A 26,170-nucleotide genomic window follows, 5' to 3' on the forward strand; every position below is an offset into this window, starting at 1 on the left:
GCATTCTTGGGAAAATACCTGCCAGTTGTTATTTTTCAGGCTGTTTGGAAAACAATGCTTTTTCTTCCTGGTTCCCCAAAGAAACCATTTGCTTCACGTTCATTCCTCGAATTGTAGTTATTTATACAAAAGCAGGCACTTCTAACAGCTTCACTTTTTTTTTTTTTTGGAATAATAGAATTTTTCTAGCTTGGAATAAGAAACTGTGTTGAAAGAGAAAACTAGGTGGGTTTTGAGATAACACTGAATCTTCTTTCACAATAGAGTTTCTGCCTAGAGTATTTCTTCACCTTCTTACCCTTCCCTCATTCCTCCTTTAAGAGCATATCACAAATTTTCAAAATTTTTCCCTCAGCCTTTTTGTTTATGTTTAAAAGTAATCTTCAGCACTAACAACTTTCCACAACTTATAGATCCACATGACGTGCTAGTTTCAACATTTGTTGTAATGTGGCCTGGGGGAAATTTACATTTGGCTGATTCATTTAGACTACCCTATTCCATGTATTGGAAGTCTCCAATTCAGTAGGATTCCAGCATCATTTCTTTGTCCTTCAAACTTTTGAACTGGGATTTGGAACCAGATTTTGGTAGTTTCCTGATAGTGAGCTGTATCCAGGGTAAAGAACTACTAAGAGCATTACAGATTTCCTTGCACGCGGCTTACAAGGAGAGATGGATTAGAGGATTGTCATGACATAACAAAGCTTGTAATTTGATAACTGGAAGTAAAATCCAAAAAAGGAACAAAGACACATGAGGCTGAGGAAATCCTGTTCTTAAAATATAGGTGTTCAAGGAGTGCCTTCTGTATGAGGAATGACTGATCATTAGACCTTTCAGCTCACAACAGAGAGGATGTAGTGGGAGGACAGTTGAGATCAACAAAGTAAGGAGCAGTGTGGAGAGAATGCACAGGGATGTGCTGTTTGTTGTTTCATCTAACATAAAATCTAGGGTGCTCAGATAATGGAAGAAACAGGGTAAAAATGAGTGCAGGGAGATGATTTCTTCACCCCAGTTTGAAGTAGGTGCGGGGATCTCCTTGGTAAAGGATGTTGTGCATTTTAAAAAGTTTGCATGGGTTCAAGAGGAGAATGAAGAAATGTTCAAATGACAGTTCCGTGGTGGATTAGCAAATAAGACAAACCACATCACTCTCAAGAAATCTGAGTTGAAAGCAGCCTGAGACAGTAGCTGGGAGGGTCCTTTGCTTTGCCCTTTTCTCAGTCAGGCACCTGCTTCTGACCATTATCAGAGACATGGCCCAGAGTGGCCCTTGGACTGAATCAGCACAGCCTTTTCTGTGCTCCCCAGTCCAACCTGATATTGTTAATTGTGAGACTCCACTGATTGCTCATGTTTTGCTTTGAACCATGATAGAGGACTTCTCTTTATACCATGGCTGAAGCAAGATTTCTATTCTACCTGCTGAGTCCCAGTGAAAGAGAGAGGCCACTCGGACGCCCTCCAGGGACACAAGCTCCTAGGGAAAAGTTTGCTATTTTCATCATCTAAGCCAATATAGCACATGTATTAGCAAATAGTAAATGCGTCAGTATAGATTACTGCAACATAACCTATCAACAAACATTTTACTCATGTGAAATGCCCTAAAAGAGGGAATGATTTTTATTTGCCACCCAGATGAATTTCCAAGAGACATGTAATGTTGAGTCTCAGAAAATTGCCTTCTTCATAAAAGGCAAAGCTAACAGATGCAGGTTCTGTGGCTTTAAATTACAAAACCTTGTAAAGATATATATATATAAAAGACAATGCAATGCTCTAAAGCAAAAGCAAATAAAAATTCAATGGCCCTTCATATACTGTTTTTTGTACTCAGAAAGCAAGGTTTAATAAAATTCTTTAATTTTATGGCAGAAGACATGTCAAGTACAGTTTACATTTCTCAGCCAATAATCATATTTTCTTGCAAGGGGCAGATACATTTATTTTTTAGAGACAGACACAACAAATAATAAGGGTTTTTATTTGAGAGGAGAAACAAGCATTTTTATCAAGATGAAAGGGGTATAATAAATTTATGAGACCTCACATACAGCTATAATATAATAAATTAGGAGGATTAATGGAATTGTGGGCTACAGTAACCCTCACTAGTAGACTGCCTATTTTATGGAGCTTGATAATATAGTTTATCATTGACTCCATGGGAATTCCCACAATATATTAGCTGTGGTGTAACAATAAAGCACACACAGTAAGAGGCATGTCTCTTTTGACACACATTCTCTTCCCACACTTATTTTACCAGGGAAACAACTCCGGTGCAGTTTAATTAAACTGCACCGCAATGAATTAGTCCAGGTCTTAGCCCCCTGACAGTGAGGAGCCTGGCATTACCACAGGGGGCTGTCCCTCTGTGACACCAGAGACTGCAGAAAACCTGGGAAAAAAAAGGGTAGAGTCTCTCAAGTGACACTGTCACTGTGCAAGGCCTTAGCTGTCAATCACAGGATCGGGGAAAAAACCTCAGACCCCTTCACATTCAACTTTATCTGCCTACATTTGTTCACTTTTATCTGACCTTTAGGAGGAGATCAGAAAGTTACATGGAGAGGAACTTAATGACCTCCTCATTTAGGAAAAAGGTGGGCTTTAGTTGTAGATAAAAGCCCCTTGTCAGTGGATAATCAGCTGACAAGGCTTTTAGTTATCTCCATGATTTTTACAGTTTTCAGGAATAGGAATGAATCAAAATCACAATTCTAGAGAAAAACATTTTTTTATAATGGGAGGTGGCATAGACCAGTATCAAAATCTGAATCCAAGTGAGAATGTTTAAGTTCCTCAAGACAAGAATCACACTGCTTGCAGCCCATGGGTTTCCTTGGCATTACACAGGCCATTGAACTACCTGACTTTGGATGTAATTCTTTGAAAGAGAATATAGCTTCCTGGAAAAAATAAAACTTCACTCTGCATTTAGACATCAGCAGGAACACAAAGGCGATGATAGTCCTTGGGAACTGTGTGACTGGTTAGCTGCTCTCCCATTTTAAAAAGGGACATCTGATTTTACCCAAGCTGCCCTCATTATATGACACCACAGGATGGTGTAATGGCTTGAGTGAAATCAACTGAAGAGCAATCTGTCACCAAATTCCTGTTCCCCCAGAAGTGCTCAAGGGTGCAACCAAATCACCTTAACCTGAAAACAGGGAGGTCTTCAGTCTCCCAGTAAATCATATTTTCCACTCCTTTAATAGATATTTTATATCTTGTATCCCTCACTAGTACATTGAAACAATCATAAGGCAACATACTCTTCAAAGAAAAAAAGTTGATAATGATTTTCAAACCAAGAAGATTGAATTGTATAATTCTCATGATCTTGGAGGAGCATTTAATACAGACAGTGGTATTTCCCTAGAGCCAAATTCTGGAATGTATAGAAAGGTAATTCCCAATAAAACAGCAAAATGGTCATCCATTATTTATAGATATGCCTGTATGGAACCTTTTATTAATTCATGAGACTATTTAAGAGTAGAAAGCCAGAATTTAATCTTTTAAAAACGCATTTTTGGTTGAGAGTACCTTGCTGGACTTAGCTTAACGCTTTCTTTGAATGTGCACACCACACCACAGAGGAATTCATTGGACAATGGCAATTAGATCTCTAATCATTTGGCACTGCTGGAATTGCTGCACTCTATTTAAATGCCAGACATGGTACCTTAGTGATTGGTGCATCCTGTCGCCACATTTCCATCGGCTACTGAGCCTGAGAAATGACAGTCACATTAGATGTCATGTAAAGCATCTGACCTTGCTCTCCCAGCACTTGATCTTTGCACTTCAGGCGGACATTTATCATTGTCCTGCAGAGACAGGACTCAGGTGGTTCAGATTCACCACTGGTTTTCATGTTGTAAAGGCATTATAACATTCCCTTAACTTTATCCTTCAGTCACAGGGGGAACAGAAATACAATTTTGTTGCCACCTGGTCAGGTAAATTTACTTAGTGGATAGAGAGAGAGAAGCAGGTTCCTGTGGGTCAAAAGAGTGGAAACTAGAGGTGTTGAGTCTTGGAGGACATACTCGTCAACTCAAACAAATTCCCAGTGCTTGTAACTGCTTTGCTGGTAGAGTCAAAGACTTTTATTAATCAATATTCACTGCTTTGTTCTTTTTATGACAGAGGGAATGCAGAGGTCAGAGATTTTCAAGTGGCATAAACATAGCAGATAACAGCAGCCATCGCTGCCACACAATGGTCCCTCAGCTTCAAAAGAAACAGAAAATTCCATCTGTAACCGGTAAACTTTGCATTGCAGCTCTTTCCATATTGAACAAAACTGCTGTGATTGCAGTTATCCTTTCAGATATGCACATGGGGATTCAGGAGGACTTCGGGCCCCGTGAAGAGTTTGATTCCCTGTGCGATTCTGCAAAAGGATCCAATAGAAAACTCCTTGTTTGTGCTTCTGAGGACAAGCGGGTTAGGACCCTCTCATACTGGTGTTTCAGTTTGCAGGTTTCTCTGTGTAGCAGAGATGGGTTAAGGGTGTTAAGGGTCTGAAATTTGCAGTTAATGTCCATCTCCATGGATAAGCTAACTGGCTGTCTAAAATGGTGGGGTAAGTTTGCAGCTAATTTCAGACTGCAAGTTTGAGGCATATCTCAACTCTTGAAGGGATAAACCCATAACTGAAATAGCTTTTAAAAATAAGGTCTGCAGGATTCTGTTGATTTTTGTTAGGCATGGTATTTTTTAGAGGAACTCTTACAGTGATTGTCCTTCAATCCTTGCTACTCCCAAGTGGTTAATTTCACAGGTGGACAAGGAAAATTGCATTTACAGATATTATCTTGTCTGATTACCCGCTCCTATTTTAATGTTTTCCTGATCCCAGTTTTTATCCCATCCATTACCTCATTTTGCCTCAGTAGTAAAGCAAATTTTGCTGTAATTATAGAAAAAATGTAGATAGAGATAAAAGAATGCCAAGTGGTTGGGAACATACTGCATAAACCAGACTGTACGGTGTTTGTTTCTAACACCTATTTGCACCCATCTTTCATTTTTGAAAAATACTTATGTACTGATTAATAAAGTTACTGTTCAGGAACATGATAGAGTTTACTGGGAATTTCTAAGTCATTGTTGTTACATTTTACTTAACTATTTGGGGAGAGATATGATGCTTTTCCCACTGAATTCAGTCTTTCCACCTCCCACACTGGTGACACTTCATCACCACAATTTTGGTTAAAACCAAGCTGCAGCTCTTTTATTGCTGCTACCAAGTTAAAAGAAGTACGAAGCTTTTTTCCTATACTGAGCTGAATGAATGAAGGGTAAAAAAACAACCCGCAACCAAGCTACAAAACGCAGAGATTTGACCTAGTAGTTGTTAGGAAAGCCTATTTGATGCTAGACTTTTCTAGCCACAACATTTCTTATCTCTCTGGATACATTGTTGAGATGATTGGTTCCAGCACAAGTTCCGCACCCAGTGCCAAAGGTGTGGGTGAGAGGCAAGGTCAGTGATGTGACCGTATTGTCTAAGGCAAAGGGGACTTCTGTGGCTCACTCTTCTTGTTGATGGAAGGAGCACCATATTCTGTTGAAAACCCTCCTTCCTGTACCAATTCTGACTAGATATAGTTTCTCCCTTAAAAATTTTACTGATACATTTCTGTAACTTGAAATTTTCCATTAAATACACTGGTATATCTGATCACATAGCTTTTGTTTATACAATGTTATTTTAGCAACAGTGGTAGAGTAAACCTAGAATTCTACTTGAAAGGGTCAAACCATCTGATTTTATGCTGCAGCTTTCATAATGATACAACTTAAACCAGAAAAACAATCCATAAATTCTAGTGCAATGAAGGAATATTTGTCTCTCATTGCATTTTGTGTGGAGAAAGTCTCACTGTGTCTGAACATCCAAAGGAATGGCTGAAATTCAGAGCTTTGTGGTTTCTTTCCTTAATTGCTGTTTTCCTGGATAGCAGGTGTTTTAAGAGGACACAGAAATAAATCTATTTGCAGCAAGTTTATTATCTGTGCTAATAGAATTCTTAATGCCTGAGGACTTTGCGTAGCTGCAGTCGAATTAGAGGGCTCTGTTCCTTCCCTGTACCTGTGTCTGAGACTAAACCTACTTGCTGCTCAGTTGCTGGGCCTCCTGTGGAGGATCTTGACATCAAAGAGACAAACTAGCTAAGTCATAATTAGCCCCAAGCTTGTTTGGTGTAAATTGTAAACAATATATCAAGTTGACTAATTGTAATGAGTCTAAGTAGCAGACACTGAACCTCGGGGATTGACGCGCCATGTCGCCACATTATCTGGCAGTATGGCATCGGAGAGGGGAGCGGAGCACGGTCGGTGCGCTGGGGATCCCGGCACTTGAACCCGGCGCTGCGCAGGGACATCCATCCATCACTGTCGGCCGCAGGCAGGATCAGGTGCCCCGGCTTCTCCGGGTGTGTGCACACAGAGCCGTTCGGCTGCGGGATTTCTCACATTAATCTCCACTGTTTGGGACGCTCCTTCAGAGGTAAAAAGGTTGAAAGCCACCAGAAGGATCATCAGCAAAGTCACAGGATCCGTGTTCACAATTTTTGATGATGCAAGCTGTCTTTTGAAACACGTAACTTTATTGAGGAAAAAACTGAGCCCTTCTTTCCTATTCTGTTTCAAAATGCTTATCACCTAAATACCGAGGCAGCCAATCTGTGGGAGGCTCACTAAATATTTATTATTTACGGGGAAGAATTTCCCTGTCATTGTACAAAAGCACTAAGCTGGGTTGGAGAGAGTCAATGAATTTTAACAAGAAAAAAAATCTTTGGACTAGTAACTTTGCCTGACTGAGATTCTCTCTACTCCTCATCACCCCTGCTTTTCAAAGCTGCGAGTTCAAAGGCTGTGATAGGCAGAATATAAGAAATGCCACACTGTTTGTTTATGTGTGTCTGCTCTATCACACCATCAACACAATATAGGAATAGATCAAAGATTCCTAATGGGTCAAATTGTTATTAGCTCACAGGAATGTAGGAAAAAACACAAATGTTTTTGGTGTTGTGTAGTGATGACAATAAGGAAGAAAAATGAAGGTACTTGCAAATCAGCAAGCTATTAGAGGATAAGAAAAAGAAGTCCATATGGGTTTTGGTGAGTCATTGGTGAGTTTTAACAGGCCCCCTTTTTTAGAAAGATATTTTTCTGTATTTATCCTCACCAAGAAAAAAACTTTCCCTTTTCCTCAATGAAATTTACACTAATAAGTATATTAGGAATGAAAAAAGGAAAATACTTCTGGGAACGAGGAGTGTATGAACATATGATACTGAACTAGGGTGTGTGGAAGCAATTTAAGAAAACTGAAAAAAAAATTTCAGAATTCAACTGACATACACACTGGGGCATGAAATGTCTGTTCAAAAGAATTAAGGAAGGGTTCTGTCATCACTCAGTCACAGCTCTGCTCTCTTACTTCATTGGAAAGTTCAAACATTATTTCTGGCTTCCAGGAGCAGTGGGAATAGATTTTTCTGCCATCCATGCAGGCACCAATCGTGAACAGGTCGTTTTAAAATGCAATTCTGAGCAGACTTTCTCCCAAGGCCAGAAAGAAGTACCCATAGAATACTTTCTTAGTCTCAAAGAAAAAAAAACAGAGATGCTGTGTTCAGTCTCAAAAGGACCCATCATGAAAAGGAAAGATATTTTTTCCGCTTCCCTTTAAAGTATATTTAGTGCAAGGTCGAGGAGGTTGGTGGTTGCAGCCAGGGGAAAAGTACATGTGTGAGTCTTAATTTGCCAGTGGTTGCTCTCTTGAAGGACAGTGGTGTTTGTATTTGGCAAGATGGGTTTTGTAAATTACTTGTGTTTGCAACATCTGTTCAAACTGCATAAAGCATAATTTCTGCTTTAAACTGTATGAAATTATCCTTAGCATGTACTACCCTTCTACTCACTCTACATCATATATACCTCTTACTTTTGGCCCTTCATTAATCTGATGTTTACTGTTTACATTAATCTGCTTACTGTTCATAACTCATTCAGGTGTTCCTGGATTTCTCATGGATTCTTTTAATTCAAACACTGTAACTAAGAGTTCCTCATATCACAGTGGCAAGCTTGGGGCTTTGGTACTTGATGAGACAGAGGAAGCTGCACCTCCCATAAGCTCTGGAATGACTGGCTTGTGAAGTGAGCAGAGTTTGCAGGCCAGCTCACAAACACCAGGAAAACAAAACAGAATCAGTGTGTCTACAACTGATACTGTCTGTGTCCCTCAGTCTGTGAAATAAAAAAGTTTCTCCCAACTGAGACTCACTGTCCCCTGGAATCTGAAACTCAACTGTGTCAACTTGGCTGGTTTATTTTAGTGCAATGGGAAGAACAGTGAGTCTTTGTCATAATGACAAAGGTAGAATATTTGCTTGTCACCAAATCCTGCCCAAGAAGAGAGCTCCACAGACGTCACACTGTACATTTCAGTTTGTGACAACAATAACATCCCAGTGCCCCAGGAGCACTATTCCCCATTTGAAAGGGATAGATGCTATTAAACAGGGACATACCTAGCACCAGGTCAGAAGTGTTGTTAGCTCAGGACATCCCTGGCATCAGACATGTAGCTTGTGCCCCAGGCTTAACATGATTCCAGCACTCAGTATATATATATATATATATATATATATATATGTACACTGATTTGCAGGAACATGTTTTAGAATTATCTACTACTAGCTTTGCTGTGCCACAGGATGATAAATAATCTTATCACCCCTGTGCTGAGCTGGTGAATGATCAGCTGGGCTCTGCTGGGCACACGCAAGTTGGTGCACTTTGGAATCAGCGTTTAATACCTGTGGTACAGAACCTGCTGTTTGACAACAGGGCGTGCTCCCCTGAGGCGAGCCCATGCAAGAGATGAGTAAAGCAGTTAAGATTGTTGCTCTGAAGGGCCATATCAGCTTACCCTTTTTTATTATATTGCTCCCCCCAGGAGAGCTATCACAGGGATTCAGAAAATGGAGCAATAAAAAACCACACCTTCATTAAGCCCACATAGCCTCACTTTGTAACTGCATCTTTTTTAGTTAGTACCTAACTAGTACCTTTAGTTACCTCAGAAAGAGGAGCAGGTGGTTTCCCTACGGTCAATGCAGAAAGTTGAAGGAAAAACTTTCCATTTTGGCCAACTGCTACTTTACTCATATCAAGATAAAATTTCATGATAGAGTTTGCATCTAAAATACAGTAAGACAGCTGGGACATGGGTATGTGCATGTTTTTTGCAACAGGTTTGGAGGAACTAGCATTTGAAGCAAAAAAGTGTTAATTTGTCGCCCATTAACAACACAGTCTGAAATCTCTATTATACATAACATGATTTTATCCTGTGGCAAAGCTACAGCCCTTTGGTTCTTGTTATTTGTCTTGATTCAAAAGGCTCTTCCTGTTTGTTTGGGGTTTTTTATCATCCATTGGTAATGTTATTTAGTAACACAGCTCTTCTACCAAATCTTGATATGATCATTCTTCCCTCTGGTTTAAATGGCTTACTGATCATGCAAATATTTTAAATTCTGTTACAGTCCATTGGAAGTGGTCACTGTGGGTACATTTCATTTGCTTTTACCTCTTGGGGCCTCACATTTGCCAGTTTCAGAACTTAATTTTGTGTCTCTCTTATGAAAATGCAGGGAGTGAAGTTGATATACTGGGGCTGAATACTTACACAGACACATTCTAGAGCCTAAATATATGTATGCTGATGTTCATTTCAGTCTCAGACCCACACAAGAATTTGAAGTTAAAAGCTATGGTAATAAAACAATCAGTGCAGCAATTCTAAGAGTCAACTGAAGATAAGTGAACCATGTGCACTAGTTCTTGTAATCACAGGAAATAGAATGTGCATCAAAGTTTAGGTATCATGCTATAGCAGAATGAATCCTACTTTCCATACTTATAAAGTAGTTTAAATGTTTTCACAGCTGTATTCTTTAAACAAGCCTTAAAGTTTGTATTTACTTGGGAAATACATATGTACAGCCCTGCAGTAGGATCTAACTGTGGAACCAGAAAGAAGAGGCAGGATGGCATCATTGTTTCCCTACATGCACAAAGGAAGTTTAACTCCATGATAATTTTTGTGTTAATGCTAAGATCCTAACTTGGCTTTCAAGAGGAGGGGGAAGAATAAAAAGTTCCTGACATTTCTCTCTTGGTCCACTACTAATTTTTAGAAAAAACTGACCATGGTAGCATTCTTGCTTCCTATTAGTAATTGCTGTAGGATTCTCAGACAAAATTCAAACTGAAATGCCAATATTTGAGTTTTTGTCTCTGTGTTGAGCACAACGTTTTGTCACAACCTGCTTTTCTGCTCTCTCTTACAGTAATTTTGTTCTTTTGTGGTTGGCTGTTTGCCTGGTCTTGGTGGTATATCCTTCAATTTAAAACGACAGCTAAGCCTATCAGTGTGTATTATCTTCAGTAGACATTACTGCAGGGAAGAAAAGTTTTTTATGACAAATTTATTCTCAGATATATAGTTGTGACAACTGGGTGTCAATCAGTGATCATCAGGCAGGTAAGAGTGGTGCTTTGGTCATGAGTGACATGATCTGTCCAGGCAAGAGAGAATAGTGTTTTTCTGTTGAAATATTCTCATGAATATGCTATTTCTTCTTGGCATCCCTATGGTGTGAGAGGTGGTGCTCAGACCTTGCTGGCTGTTGGTGAACCCTCCTGTTGTCATCACTTCCTTGGAAGACTCTTGTTCTTCTCAACCTCTGTGATATTTGCTCCTAAAGCAGTTCCTGCAGTTTTTGTGGGGAAACAACTTTTTATCATTTGGGTTCATCTAAGAACATACAGACCAGGAGTTATCACATCTAGGTGTCCCAGTTTGTAGATTTGCTACGTGGTTGGGTAAAGAAATGTTTTGTTAATAGTAATTTACTTTGAACTGACCCTTTACTTATTCCAGGGGAAAATGCTAATAGAAATATTTCTTTAAGGAATAGTGATTAGCTGTTATATTTCCAAGTGTTCATAAAATACACAGATGAAGGAAAACACAATATCTGCTTGGATTGAGATTAAATGGGAAATTACTCTTTTTTTCCTAGGTCTCAGATCAGAAAACTGAGCTGATTCCCCTTACACTCTCCAAACTCTCAGTGAAACCCTGGTGCAGAAGAGAGGTTGGAAGCTTGTGGCCAGTTCTGGGGGCATCATAATTTTAAACCAACTAGATTAGCCCTTTATTTGCTGACCTGTTTCATGTGCTACCTACTAGTCAGGTATTTGCTACTGCTGTGCTTAAGAGAAAGATCTGGCGCTCCTTTAAGTAGATTACCTTTGGTTGTCACTGTTTTGGAAAGGCAAAAGTTGTTTTGCCAAAGCAGGTGTCATTTCTTCCACTTGACTGTACAGTTAACAGCCTGACACAGTAAGGGGTAAAACTTGGTTTTCATTACTTGCTTTGTATTGTTTCATATCTTAACATGTAGCTCGTTATCAGGCCTTAATTAGAGCAGACGTCACTTTCTGGTGTCAGCAGGCCTGGAGTGATTATTCTCCTAAGCCTCTTATTCTGGCATTATCATATCAGTGATACAACCTGTAAAGTAGAGCTTTTGAAGCAGCAGTGAGAGGGGTAAGCTGGTTTTAGTGAGGGGTGGTTGAAGGAAAATCATAAGTAAAACAGAAAAATAAAATTGGATTGCTAGTCCTATAGATGTTTTAAAACATACATCAGAGTCTGAATTAGTGTTCATACAACAGGACCAAACACAGGATTAAAATGTAGATCAGTGTCAACCCAAAATCTGTACACAGGGCTGGGCAATCATCACCAAGAGCATCTGGGTAACGAGCAAAGAGGAACAGAGAATCCATGCAAGCTGAATTCATTCCTCTCTTCATCCTTGAAGGTACCCAGAAGTCTTGGGCAAGTTTTCCATTTTTATGTGGCATCTCCTGGATGGAAGCATGTGTGCTCTGCAGCACACACCCACAGAGAGCCTGAGATGTCTGACCTTCACGTGCGTGTTAAATTGGGGCAGAACTGGAACTGCTGCACACATGCTGTGTCATCAGCCTGTGCATGTGTAAAAGCCACTGGTGTGAAATTTGCATTCAGAGCAAGTGGGGCAGCCTGTAAAGACCTAGACAAAGGGCCAGAGTTCCTGCATCCCACCTGGAGAAAATCTCCAAGTGGAGAAAGCAAGTGTGTCTGGGAAACATGGGCAGTCCAGCCCTTGCTACTGTTTGGGCAAGAATTTCTGTGATCCCATACTGACAGACTGTGCCTGAAGAGATGCTGTTTTTTCAACTAAAATTAAATGTCCAGTTCTACTGTTTGATTGTAGCTGGTGTGCTGCAGCTTCAGGGACCGAGGCTGATACTGATGGCCTGGATCAAATTATGGAGCTTGATTCTTTAGCTGGGATGCGGACTACACTGGCTCGAACAAGCTTTTTGGATTTTTTTCCCCCTATACAGAATGGATTTTATGATGTAAAACTAAAAGTATGTAGTCCTTGCTGCATGCTTAATAGACATCCAACTCTTTAATGTTAAACTACCTAAACCAAGTAACATAAAGCTGGGTGCTTGCTCTGTCCTGAGCAAAGAAAGGACAAGAGAGATTATTTTAGTTTTCTTTCACATGAGCTAATCATAATTATGAGAAGCATTTAGGCAGCAGGATCATGAATAGCATATATGACTCTATAATAACCTAGAAAAATCAATAAAGGTGGCTGACATCCTGTTTCCTTTATGATGTACTGTATCATAGGAAAGAGTGGCATTTTTTTTAGTTTCCATTCCAATCATTTAATGAGATATAGTTTGTAAGAATGTGGTGTGCAGAGAAAGTTAGGGTTTTTTTTTTTTTTGGTTTGCATGTGGAAATTGTGAAACGCGTTCACTCACATACCAATATTCCTTTATAGGTATGAGTGTGAGAGAAGGAACACCTCACTAGGGATGCTTTCAAATTTGTGGCTCTGATGCTCTGAGAAAGTATTAACAGTAGGCTTTGGTTTGCTATGCAGGACAAACAAAGATTAGCACCATTAAGTTACAAAAAATATTAAATAGCGAAAATATTAAATCATCACAGATCTAGTAATTTTCTGATCACAGGGACTCTTCAAAGAAATATAAATTGAGGGAAAGATTTTCTGTCAAATGTGCTTAACTGTACAGGCACCAGCTATTCCTGTAGCACATTCACCTGCTGTGAAGCTTTTAACTTCAAATTAACAGCAAACAAATACCCTTCTTTACTTTTTCTTTCCCAATTAAAATTTTTAAAAAAGCAAATGTTTTTCAAGGACTGTGTTTTAAAATATCTGCTTCAAATTAATACTCAAAAATATTTAGTCAGTTTCAACTTTTTCACTACTGGCTTTTACTGCAGATTAAGGAAAGTTCCTGCACTAGTAAATATTAATTAATAAAAGTCACATTTTCACAGCTTTGCCAACAAAACACAAAAAGAATTAGTGAATTTTGCGAAATGAGAATTCAAAGAATTTGTGCATTTAACTACTCTAGCTTGATACTAAGCTCTCTTTCCTAAATATATGTTAGGTCATGTTTCCCAAATGTATTCAGCCATGTGATATGTAGTACCAGCTCATTCATATCAGATGAAGTGTGACTGGAAATAAAGCTGGATCTTTTTAAGAAGACACAGTCCTTTGCTCCATATTTCCAAACCAAAACAGCCAAGTTCATTGTATTTTTGCTACATTTCATTACTGCTCTTCTTCCTTCTAAGTGAAGACTAATGTAAAGACAATCACTAAAGAAGCAGCAATCATAATACCCTATACTAACTAAATTCAGACTTATGGCTGCCCACAGGAGAAATACATGACAGATCCATTGTTCTGTATTAGCAGGATATTGTCCCAGTATATGAACACATGCAAACTTTGAAGGCTTTGAATATTTAAGGCAAGACACTAGTGGCTCATCCCAGTGGGAACCACAGAAAAGGGGAACCTGATTAAATTTAATGTCATTGTCACTTTTTTTTCCATTGCTAAGAATTATATAGGTAGCCATAGCTACCACACTGTTCAGACACCATGACCACAATATTCTCCCTCAGAGGCTGGCGTCAAGGGCTGAATTATTCACTCCAAGAATGTGATTCATTGCTAGATGTGATTCTCTCTGATTAAAAGATTTGTCAGTACATAAAATACATGTACATATTCTAGCAGCTTATTTTAAAATCGCTGTTATGCCCTTGCTAACCTCAAAAGACACCAATTTTATTGGTATAACTTAAGCTTGGAGTACATCTGCCCCATTGAGAAAGCTCTGAAGTAACTGAGCAGCTTTGTTTACTGTACAACAAATTATGAAATTGAAAACTAAGGCAGGAATATGTAAGAGGCTACTTACACACAATGCAATTACAATAAGGATGGTTTTAAGCCAGTTTCTTAGAAATGTTTGCCTGCTTGAACTGTCCCCTTATCTATTGTTTATTCTGTCAGATGAAACGTCAAATAAATAATTCTGCTTAACTGTGGAAAGCACATAACTCTGTTTCTCCACTGCTGTTTCTGTTGCTAACTCCCAACTTCCCCAGAATTGCTTCACAGCACTATTCCTAAGTTGGATAGACTAATTAGACTCATTTCCATCCCAAATAACTTCTGTGAGCATGCCTCATTTACCACTCACTGAGTTACATGAATAAAGAAATGTCTCTATCTGCAACGATCTGCCCAGTGTAAAATGGCTGGTTCCTCTAACGTGGGTAGGGAATAACATTTTCTCCTGTATGTGATACTAGCAGCCCTTTTCATCCTTTTTCCTGTATGCTCACAAGGAAAATCAAATTCTAAAATAAATCCCCAGCTCATGGTGCTCACAAGGTTTAACACCACAGCAATCCTTCCACATGTGTCAATTGCTCTGACTGAAACCTGAAATTTTGGGGAGTTTAGGGATGCAACAGTGCTGAGCATGAGACGGGCAGGACCATTAACATTTATGCAACTTGATCTCAACGGGGAAGCTGATGACAGGCAAAGTGGCAGAGTGCCCTATTCTACTCCCCTAATTGTTTTCAGGAAGTAGAGTAGGGCAGGATTCTCGGGAGGAGCTGGTAGGTGAGCAGAGAACTGCTTCACGCTGTGGTTTTCTCAAATCCCTTGGCCTCTGCTCAGAGTCTGTAGGACCTGCACAGGATGCTTACTGCAGATCCTGCCACACAGCTACACAGGGCGCACAGAGACAAAATTTGAGAGCAGAGAGAATAAACATGGATACTGAATACTGAATTCTTACAAACTAAAATTCTTTTGCCAAAGTTGATTTCAATGAATGAATCAAAAAGTCTTTCTTTCTTGTTTTTTTTTTAAATGAAACTGTGTTAGCTGCAGAACTGCAACTATGTTATGCATTTATTATAATTTTCCAGTGTGATTTTTTTTTAATTAATTGGTCTGTTATGGTATCCAGAAAGATTTCATACACATTATCCTGTTTTGAATTCAATAAAGGGATTTCTGAATAATATAGCTAGTCATTTTTGAGTAGTAAATATTCTAAGTTAACAATAAGTAATTTAACTAATGTAGCTTCTGACTTGCCAGGGATCTTACTTAAATTAGGTATTCTCTCCTGCAATCAACTCTTTAAAACTAAGGTGCCTACTCACAGCAGACTACTGATCTCAACTAAGATATCAGCAATTGTGTGGCCAGCAGGACAAGAGGAGGAATCATCCCTCTGTGCTCAGCACTGTCGGGGCTGCACCTCCAATCCTGTGCTCAGTTCTGGGCCCCTCACTATAAAATAGTGCTGGAGCCTGTCCAGAGAAGGGCCTGGGGAAGGGTCTGGAGCACAAGTCCTATGAGAAGTGGCTGAGGGAGCTGGGGGTGTTCAGCCGGAGAAAACGGAGGCTCAGGGGAGACTTCATCACTCTCTACAACTGCCTGAGATGCTGAAGCCAGGTGGGGGTTGGTCTCTTGTCCCAAGTAACAAACAATAGGACAAGAGGAAATTGTCTCAAGTTATACCAGGAGAGGTTGAGATTGGATATCAGGAAAAAAACAAACTTAACAGAAAGGTGTGTGAAGAATAGGAATAGGCTACCTATATAATAGAAAGTGTTGGAGTGACCATCCTTGGAGCTATTTAAAAGCCATCTGGCACCTGTGGACATAGTTTAGTGGTGGATATGGCAGTGCTGGGTTAATGGTTGGACTTAACAGCCTTAGAAGTCTTTTCCAACGTAAATTACTCTGTGATTCTAAATATGAATTAGAATTTACTAAGACTATTCCATTTAGTAAGACCACAAGCACCACACAACCTTGGTGTCTTCAGAAACTGGAATCAGTGGGGCTTCCACTAGCCCTGCCTTTTTTTTAGACATAACCCAAACCCTAACAGAAAAGCCTGGACTTGTGCCAGCACGTGGGGGCAGCACTGCCAACAGCTGTTGACCTCCTGGAGGAGTGTGCAGTCCTGCTGCTGCTCTGGCTGGTCCATCATGAGTGATGGAGCATGTCCTGTCCCAGGTATTGATGGAGAGCTACTGGCCCACCATCCCCCTCTCCCCACATACAGAGGGATGCTTGCACTCTGGAAGCCTCCCTCAACTACAGAAGCAATATAATCAGAAAGCAAATATTGCCCCAATGTAGTTTTAAGTCAATATTTTGAGCTGCTGCCTGGTCTATTTGATGACAGCCAGAGGTTGGAGGTCACCTACCTGTTGATGATGGCAGCAGGAGCACGGGAGGCAGCCAGCATTCTTCCTTGCCACTGTTCAGCTAGGTTTGTTTGCAGATTGTATATGTCAATCACAGAACTCATCCTATTCTCTTCACTGGGAGCTTTGTGCTTGTGCAAAAAGGAGGGACTCAGAAAATGCCCAATTCTTCTTACTGACAACTTTTATTTTTAGTCCTTCTGGAAAGCCTTTTGTCTCTCTTGAAAATTTGTGAGGGATAACAGTGATAAAACCGGAGGCAGCCTAAACAGTATCGGGATTTGGTGCTAAATATTAAAGCTTCTGCCCACAGCACTGGAGAGAAGGGGACCTCCGAGGCCATGGGGATAAAGCATGCGGAAAGCCGGAGCCAGCGCTCTGCTCCGCAAAGGAAGCCTGGCATCTAGTGGACACTAGCTGTTGCATCACTTCTGCCTTTTTGGTTAGTAGGGCTGAAGGCTACCTATACACCATCCAAACACTCGTCCTGACCCTAAGTTCGTGTGCCTGACTGCAAGTTGTAGTCAGCTCCTGTCCTAATTGTGGTTAAAAATTCATAGCTACTCTTAAATCTGGTCATCTGCCACTTAAAAAGTCGAGCTCTATTATAAACAGCTCCTTAATGGAACTTGCTTTTGTGACATAAATCCTATTTTATGTGGGTTTTTCTGCCTCAATGAATGTAAACGTGTGAAAAAAACAATATTAGAAGATATGTGAGGGAATCATGCTAAATACCTGCTCAGAAGGAGAGATGCAAGATACAATATCCATCAAAGTAACTACGTGAAGGACTTGCATTTTCATTTAATCTTCAACATATTTTTATCAGTTGTTCCAACACGATGCAACCCCCCCTAAACTTCTTTCCTTACATTCCAAAGGTAATTTGAATGCATGTTACTCTTCTTGAGTACCAAGTCAACATTTAAATGCATTACCTTTCCTTTTCTTTACTTTTCTTATTCAGAGTTTATACTAGGCTAAGGGGTGAGTATGCGTCACCCTGCTTTGAACAGATTTGTTCCTTTCACTTAGGGCAGTATTTTTCTGTACTTATGCTAAGTTGTGTCTTACTATGCAATCAGCCCCATTAGAAATAATAGGATTAGCTTTAAAATAAGGTAGCATGCAACATTAACCTAAGGCAAGAACACGATCTGTATAGCAACTATTTTACATTTGTTAATTAAGTAAAATTGTAGTACATTATGGTGTTCACAGTAGTTTAGAAAAAAACTTAAAATTAATCGTTTCTTCATAAATAATTCAATAAGACAACTGATGGACCTAAATCTCTGGGAAAGCCTTAGTAAGCAAAAAAAAAGTTGCACCTTTAAAGTTGATTTTGAACACTTAATAAATGTCGGTGGCAGCTCTCTCCCCCTGGCGGCCAGGAGAATGAGCTTGCTTTGGTTCCTAAACCAGCAACATCCCTGTTACTGCTCTCCCTCCTTACGAGCCTGACCCTGACGAGGAGATTTCTGCCCCAAATGAAAACCGGTAGTGGGCTGTTATTTAGCACACAAGTCATTCTTTGCTATTGATAGAAGTGGTGAGAGAATTCCTCAGAGTGGTATTCAAGACATCAATGGAGCAGTAATTGAACTTGTGACATGCAGATGATGGAGCTGCCTTGCCCTGGTAAAAAATTCTATCAAAATTAGATTATTTAACCAAATAGTCCCAGAGTAGAGAATATGTATTTTATTATTCTAGGTCTTTTTAAAGGAGAGAATGTACTTGAAAATAATTTGTTTGTAAAGCTCAGACAGAAGTGGCAAAAATGTTAATGACTTCACAAGTATTTGAAAACTGAGCTGTCAGCATACCAGAAAGTTAGAAAATAAGGCACCACAGTACTTGCTAGGGAATACTCAGTAAATAGCTCATGCTATGCAGGCAATATATATTGTGTTCATTTGTGTTTAATGTGCCATGTCAATTAAGAGGCACATTTGTTTCCATCCCAAAAGGTTTATTCTGTTTTAATTGAAAATGTCAACAATGCCTTAAAATGTGAAGCATGTCTTCAGAAACCCTTATTAACCATTCCCTTTGCCCTTCCCTTCAAAAAGAAACAAATATAATCAGTTCAAAATTGGAAAAACTCAAGAGATTAATTTTATGTAATGCCAAGCCCCTCTTGTGCTGGCTCTCACAGTGAAATAAAGGACCTTTTAAAAACACGTTGTACGGGAACAAACCAGGGACAATGTGCTATTTATATGGGGTCATTTCCATCAGTTGATAACTGCTTTATGGACTGCTTATCAGCTGGATTTCCCCACCTCTGAGGCCAGAGATGCATTGGCTGGGTGATCACTGTGTTCTGCTCTTGGCTTTGCTGGGATTGCAGGAGAAGGAAAGTTTCCATGCTGGCCATGATTGTCTGTCTGTCTTTTTGATGTTCATCACAAAGTGTGGTTGGCAGCAGGAATAAGAGAACCCCTGCCAGGTCCAGCCCTTGGCAGACCAGTGGATCCCTGGGCTCAGCAACAGCTGCAGTCACTGCCAGAGGCTGGGAAGTCTGTCCGTGCAGCCATGGCCTGTCTTGCCTTTTGTCTCTGTCCCTGAGGGGCAGAGACCATGGGGGCAGAAGCAGCACGTAGCTAGAAGCAGTAGCATCTATCTGTAGGTTGGTTCATCACAGCTTGAGATCCAGTCCTTCATTCAGCATATGCCTCTTCCCTCTTTTTGTTCTTACCTTAAAAGAAGGAGTTGGGAATTTGGGGGGCTATTACATCCCTGATAGTCTCATTACAACCCGTATTGTAAATAGACTCAAACACTGTTTTTGCTCATTTGACATACGTACATATTGACCAAAGAAAACTGTAATGTGTTAAAATCAATTGCATGGGCTTGTTCATGTGATATTTCTGTGTCATGCAGTAAAAATTAAGTAAAAGGGTTAACCAAGGAAAGCTTCCATGAGGTCTGTGTGACTTTCTGAGTTGTCCCAAGTTGCTCTTGTTAAAACCGGGTGCAGGAAAACAGATTAAGAAGCTGGGAAAAGCAGACTAAGGAACAGAGAAAAAGAGAAAAATAGTAATTTTTAAAATGGAGTTGGAAGAGGCAGCAGGAGATCATCCAGTTCTTTCTCTGCCTGAAGGCAGGATCAACTATAACTATGTCAGCTTTGACAGATGTTTGCCTAACTGGTTCTTGAAAGTTTCTAATGATGACAAATTCACAATCTCACCAGATGCTATACTCCAGTGTTTAATTATGTCTATGGTTTGAAAGAATTTCTTAAGCCTAATGCCATCTCTACATGTTCTGTTTCTCATGAAAATAGGGGACAGATGTTTGTCTACCTCTTGCAGTGCTTCTATGTGCACTTGCAGGCATGTCTCCCTGGTATTCTCTGCTTTATATTCAGCACGTCCCATTTATTAAACTTTTTCTTAAAGGCCATGATCTCAAGAAACGAGAATAAATAGAGCTTGTTTCTGAACTATCTCCAATTCAGCCACAATAAAACAAGGTGTACATCCCAAACTGTGTCCCAAACTGGACACGAGGCTCTTGTCTTACTGTGTACTGGGCATAACAGTCCTGCTCAAAGAAAACCACAGTCTTGGGGATGCACAGTTTTAGTACAACTAAACATGGCGTTTCTATTCTTCATAGTGGTGTGACCTGTTACCACTCTCAGTTCTGCTTCTCCAGAAGAACAGTTATGTAGGCTATATTTTTTCCTCATCTGTTTTATCTGTATTTATGACACTCTTTTGGGTTTTTTTTTTCCCTTTTTGATCCTGTATGGAATGGTGATTTTTGCTGTTGAGTAACACATAATTATTTTCTAACAATTTCCTTAATTTGCAAGATCACTTTGAATTTTAATCTTAATTTCAGTGCAGGACTTCCAGCACGCTTACAGTCCTGTCTCAGTTTGGCGTCATTTGCAGTTTGCATCCTGTGATCTAGATTGTAAATAAAAGAATTGGACAAAAGCCACCAGAACATGCCCCTATAAGATAAATTCTTCTATACTGACCACTCACTATTGGGCTATTAATAATTTCTGGAGTTTGATGTGGATTGTGTTCCTATGGCTAATGGGAATGCCATAGGATACCCCAAGTCATGGATCTGTCATAATGACAAACTGCCAAAAGCCTTACTGAAGTCAGCATAGATAACATATGCTGTTTTCTCCATATTCATGAGCCTTCCTGCTCTGTTCAAAACAATTTGGACACTGCACATTTTCACAAATCTGTGCTGGCTGTAGCTCCCTAGGTGTGTGTGGGGGGAGGGGGTGTGGGTGTGCATCAAGTGATTATAGCCTCTTGGCATTTTATTGGCATAATAGTTCTCTCTCATTAAGTGTTTAAGCTTGGTTGTGTCACAGCCTTGAAAATTATCTTTCACTTTAAATTAAATATAAAATCTTGCTACAAAGATAGGACAGGAAATTTTCATCCTTTCCCCAAATTTGTGAAGCTTTTACTGTGTGGAAATAGTTAAATAGAGCCTAGTAACAGTAATCCTTTCTTGCAAAGTTTATAATAATATGATAGTGTTGAATTAAATAGCAGTTTAAAAATGTCATGTAAATCCCAGTTTACCTCTCTGACTTTTCTAAGTCCCAAAGCTTTAAAGATAACATCTTAATGAGATTTTCAAGTTTGGAAATGAGAAGTTAAATATATTTCTCTAATATCAAGATATATTTTTAGGAATGAGGCTTATTTTCCTTGAATGCAAAATAAAATGAAACAAAGTGTATTTGTTCCAATTACAGAAGCAGACATGAAGGAAGGAATTCTGATCCTAGGAGTGGAAGTGTACCTGTATTTAATTTTTTCTGTGTGCATTTACAAAAAACATTACTCCAGCTTTTAAATATCAAGATTTGAAGTAATAAATTATAGTAGCTTATAAAGAAACCCAAAGAAAGTATAAAAGCAGCTCAAAGGATTATTTGAGTTTTTCTTCTTAAAAAAACAACTGGTCTACGTATTTTTAGGATCAGAGAATTTTTTTCACCAGGGCAGACATGGATCCTTTTAGCACTCTATTTGCAGTAAAATGAGGGTTTATAATTTAAAAGCATGAATTAAACAGAAAGTGGCATAAAATAACACATAAATGTATGTAATGAAAGAGTGTCTATGCCTTGCTCCAGTTCCTTTGAGATTCAGAACAGTACATGACAAAACTCTGTTACTGCTTATGCACCAATAATGTGCATGCTAGTGAACAAATTTTATTTGCTTAAGGCCAAATTCTGTTCTTGAAAGATACTCTCTCAGAGGTCCAGTTCAGCCCTTCTCTCTCTCAAAAGCAGCTGGGGAAAAATAGCTGGACCAGGTTTTATAAATACAATTTGAAAACAAACAAACGAAACCCTGTAAAAATGTTTGGTGCAAATATGTATTTCCTCCTGTGTATTTACTTATGCAAGCCCCATGACATTGTTTTGGCGGATTATGGGGACAGTTATATGAATGCTGGGCCAAAGAACTTGAATATCCTGTCCATTTTTACTCTGTCAGTTTCTGTACTACACAACATCAAAAATGCAGCAATGTAGAAGAGTTACAGCAGTGTAGCCTGATAGAAGTAAGCCAAAAAGTATGGAAGCACACATTGGAAATGTATTTGTTTCAATTGATTCAGGAGAATTAAAATACATTTTGGCCTATACTTTTGAGGTTATGCTCCTCTCAAAATGGTTCCTCAAAGCAAAAAAGTGATTTGTCTGTGATTTGCAAACGATATGGGAGGTCTCAGCTTCAGGTGACATACCAAAATCCTTGATAATGATGCATGCTCACACAGATCTGACACTTCTTTTTGTTCCAAAGGTTGTATATTCAGCATGTCACGCAAAACTGATTCTGATGAAGCTGCGTTTTTTCAAGTGTTTTTAACTCCTTATGTATTAAACAAACAGCAGCTACTGCTTTCCTTTCTAGAATAATTTTCTGTCTCGATACAGATTCAAAGTGCTCAGGATATTTAGGATGCCATTAAATCCGGGGTGTTCAGGGATGACAAATTGGGCAGCAGATGATGATCAACATGTTATCATGAATGGATTAAAGGATCTAAAGATAGCCTGCAGTTCTGTGGTGAACTCTGCATGGGTGATGTGCTGTGGGAGCAGAATGAAAAGGGAAACTCCATGATTGTCCTAATGAAACTGGTGTTCCAGCCTTAGGCAGATTCATCCACAATTCAGCGAGTGCTTGTAAGTAATATTCACCTGAAAGTTAAAACAAAAAAACCCAGAAGTATCATGGATGCATGGTTTCTGACAAGTCACAGCCTTTTGAGAGCTAGCCAGACCTTTGAATATGGTTAGCTTGATTTCTGAGAGAACATTTGCCCAAATGAATGAAATGGGTAGCAAGCACAATGTCTGAAATTTGACACTCAAGTTTTTCTCTTTCTTGTTTCTTAATCAAATACATAGAAACTCAAAAAAGAGCAACTAACAACTTTAGAGAAATAGAGAAAAATAAACTAAAATGCTTTTACTTTTTAACAAGTAAAACTATATATACACACACATATATATATACATATATATGTATACACACACCCATGTATATACATATATATGTATACATATATACACACATTTATATATGTATATACCATAACCTCAATATTGAAATAACAGTACTGGAAATAAATTACCTCAAATAACCTCAGGTGAGAAAAAAAAAAAAAAAAAGTAGAAATGTTCTGGAATGGTAGTAGTGTAGTAGAATGGTTCATGTTCCTAGAAAACATGAACCACAACAGACAGTTTTAAAGTATCTTTGTACACACAGAAAAATGACACTTATATAAAGTAACACCAACACCACCTGTTGTACTACAAAACCAGTCTTATTCTCTTATTCTTTCCCAAAGAGTGTTCTTTTTTATTGTTTGGTGAGTAGAAAAAAACCCTGTCTATGCAAACCAGTAAAAAGGAAAAAAACTCTTGGCTAAGAGAGAAGAGACAGTTCCCACCTGAGGCCTTACTCTGCCATCACTGTGCAGCTCACACAACAAAACAGTTTGGATATTCATTATTTAGGTATGGTGATGTTGCTACAGCAACATCATGTGCTACATACAACTCTAGTCGCTATTTTTGGTGGCAGCTGAATTAGTTTTAACATTTTAATAGATTTTAAAAATTTTGTTAGGTTTTTTAAATTATTATTATTATTTAGAATCAGGTACAAACCCCACCAGCTGGTCTTGTTGCTCACAATTGATAACAAAGCAGAAATCCTATACAATATTTGGGGGCAAGCCCCAACAGAAGTGCTGTAAGCCTTTACCTGCAACACACACCTGTTGATTTTACACCACAGCACAACTTCAGTGGGTTCTCATGAGGTGGCTGAGGTAGACCTTCCTTTAATACGAAGTTGCTAGAAGTGATAGGGCACAAAAAAGGCATGAATCTAAGGAACAATAGTTGAAACAACAGAGACTTGTCAGGAATGTCTGTAGACACATTTGGTTGTGGCTGATTATTTACTAGCGAACAACAATTTTACTGCCTTGCTAATTTGTAAAATGTAACATAGAATGTGACTCTTTGTATCTCGTTAAGTTTTAACTCCTATTATCAAACTCCTAAATCTGAGCCTCCTTCTACTAAGAACAATGCAAATTCAATTTGCATCAATTTCAAAATGAGTAATTTTAAACTGGTATTTTTCTTTTCTTTGGTTTCTTTCAGAGTTCAGGCCATTATTATATTTCACTGATCTATAAACCTTCATAAAGTTCTCTGAAGGCCTACATACCATCTGGTATGCTCCTCTATCACTGGCATAGCAACAAAACTGTGTCTTAAGTAAAAACAAGTCAAATGTAACAGCTCTAATGTTGCATGTAAAGCAAATCTGTATATAAATATATTCTTTTCAAATTTCTGCTGCCATTCTTAAGAAAAAAAAAATAAAATCTCACAATCAGCCTTCAAAACAATAGCAGACAGCAATCTGTCAGTTCTCCAGTAAGCACGAGCTGTCTAACCAGTGTCATTAGCACCTCAAAAAAGACGTTTTCCCTGCCTTGCTTGCCAGGAATTCACAATAGCTTGTCAACAATATTAATACCTACCAATTACCCAGTCTTTCCAAGTTCAAAGCACTGTAAAAACTGAAGTAATTTGCTGCAGCATTTTCTAGGTTCATGCTAATTCCTGTAAATGAAATGCTTTTAAAATATGGCATGTTCTGGAGTGTTCAATTTAATTCCCTTCATTTTCACTGTTTTCTTATCTTGAACTTGCTTTTTCTCCCAAGTTATGGAATTTATGTTTTTTTTCTTATTACTTTTTTCCCCAAGACTAATGTTCCTGACTGCCTTGTTGAGTAACAAACACAGACTGACCTAAGTGCGCTCCCCTTTACACTTCATTTCCCCAGTTTCATCTTTATTTTCTCAATTTTTCCAACATTACTCGTTCAGCTTTGCAGCCTCACAGCCCATTTGTCTCTGCACACTTTACAGCATTGTTTGTGTCCTCTAAGTCAGTCAAACAACTGACTTGACATCTATCACATGCACAGTTTGTCATCCTTTCCTCATGGAAAAAGGCGTCAAAGTCTTGTCAGAGTCCTTAACCTTTAGATGTTTTGCAATAAGTCAGTGTGAGGCAAGCACATCAGAGGTGCTAACAGCAGTACTAACTCTTTGCAGAGAAGCTCATGAGCTTTGCCATGGTTATCAAGTCCCAAGAAAGAGCCAAATTCTCTAAGCTCAGGTAAAAGTGTCCTCATGGACCATACCTTTTTCCTCCTCTAACCCACACCCAGCTTTACTTCTGATGTACTTACAAGCTTCTTTATTCCCATTTTTGGGGTAACTTGCCTTTTAATAAGTGGGTGGAATTTCAAGTTGGTAGGAGTCTGAGCTTGTGCTGACAGGCAAAACTCTCTTCCATTTTCACACTGACCTGCTCTGTGAATGAAAGCCCTTGATCTCTTGCCTTTTTATATGTCAACAGTGAGTCTAACCCAGGCACTCCTCCTCCATCACAATTTAGCCCTCCTCAGAGAATAACCTCAGGGGATAACCTCAGATGATCTCTGAACTGCAGTGTTCAGACACCAGCCAGTCTGCAAATCCACCTGTGTCTTGGCATCCACCTCCGGTGGTGAAATCACTCTTCTGTTCCATTTACACTGTGACTTATTTGTATTTGGGATTAGCAGAAGACAGTTTCCAACAAATTGAAACTCATCTATTATCCAAATTGTAGATTAATATTTGATGTGAAGGCAACACATTGCCACTGAAGCTTGATTTCCTCGGAATCCTTTTGCTTCTCAGGTGTTTCTCTACTGCAATTTAAAAGTCAAATAACTTTAAGGGTGAAGGAACATCCTGTGAGCCCAGAACTACAGAGCTGGCACAATGGATGGG

General features: G+C 39.1%; 1 long non-coding RNA gene across 1 annotated transcript; it reads right to left on the minus strand.

The window, feature by feature from the left end:
- Positions 1 to 22,568: 22,568 nt before the first annotated feature.
- On the minus strand, positions 22,569 to 24,991 carry LOC128787130 (uncharacterized). The gene is made up of 3 exons (XR_008430578.1): positions 24,863 to 24,991; positions 24,070 to 24,162; positions 22,569 to 22,994 (listed from the first exon to the last, which is right to left on the minus strand). It is a non-coding gene; the product is annotated as an uncharacterized LOC128787130 (long non-coding RNA).
- Between the last annotated feature and the right edge of the window lie 1,179 nt (positions 24,992 to 26,170).

This window comes from Vidua chalybeata, chromosome 4 (assembly GCF_026979565.1).
Source record: "Vidua chalybeata isolate OUT-0048 chromosome 4, bVidCha1 merged haplotype, whole genome shotgun sequence".
In the NCBI taxonomy this organism is placed as follows: domain Eukaryota; kingdom Metazoa; phylum Chordata; class Aves; order Passeriformes; family Viduidae; genus Vidua; species Vidua chalybeata.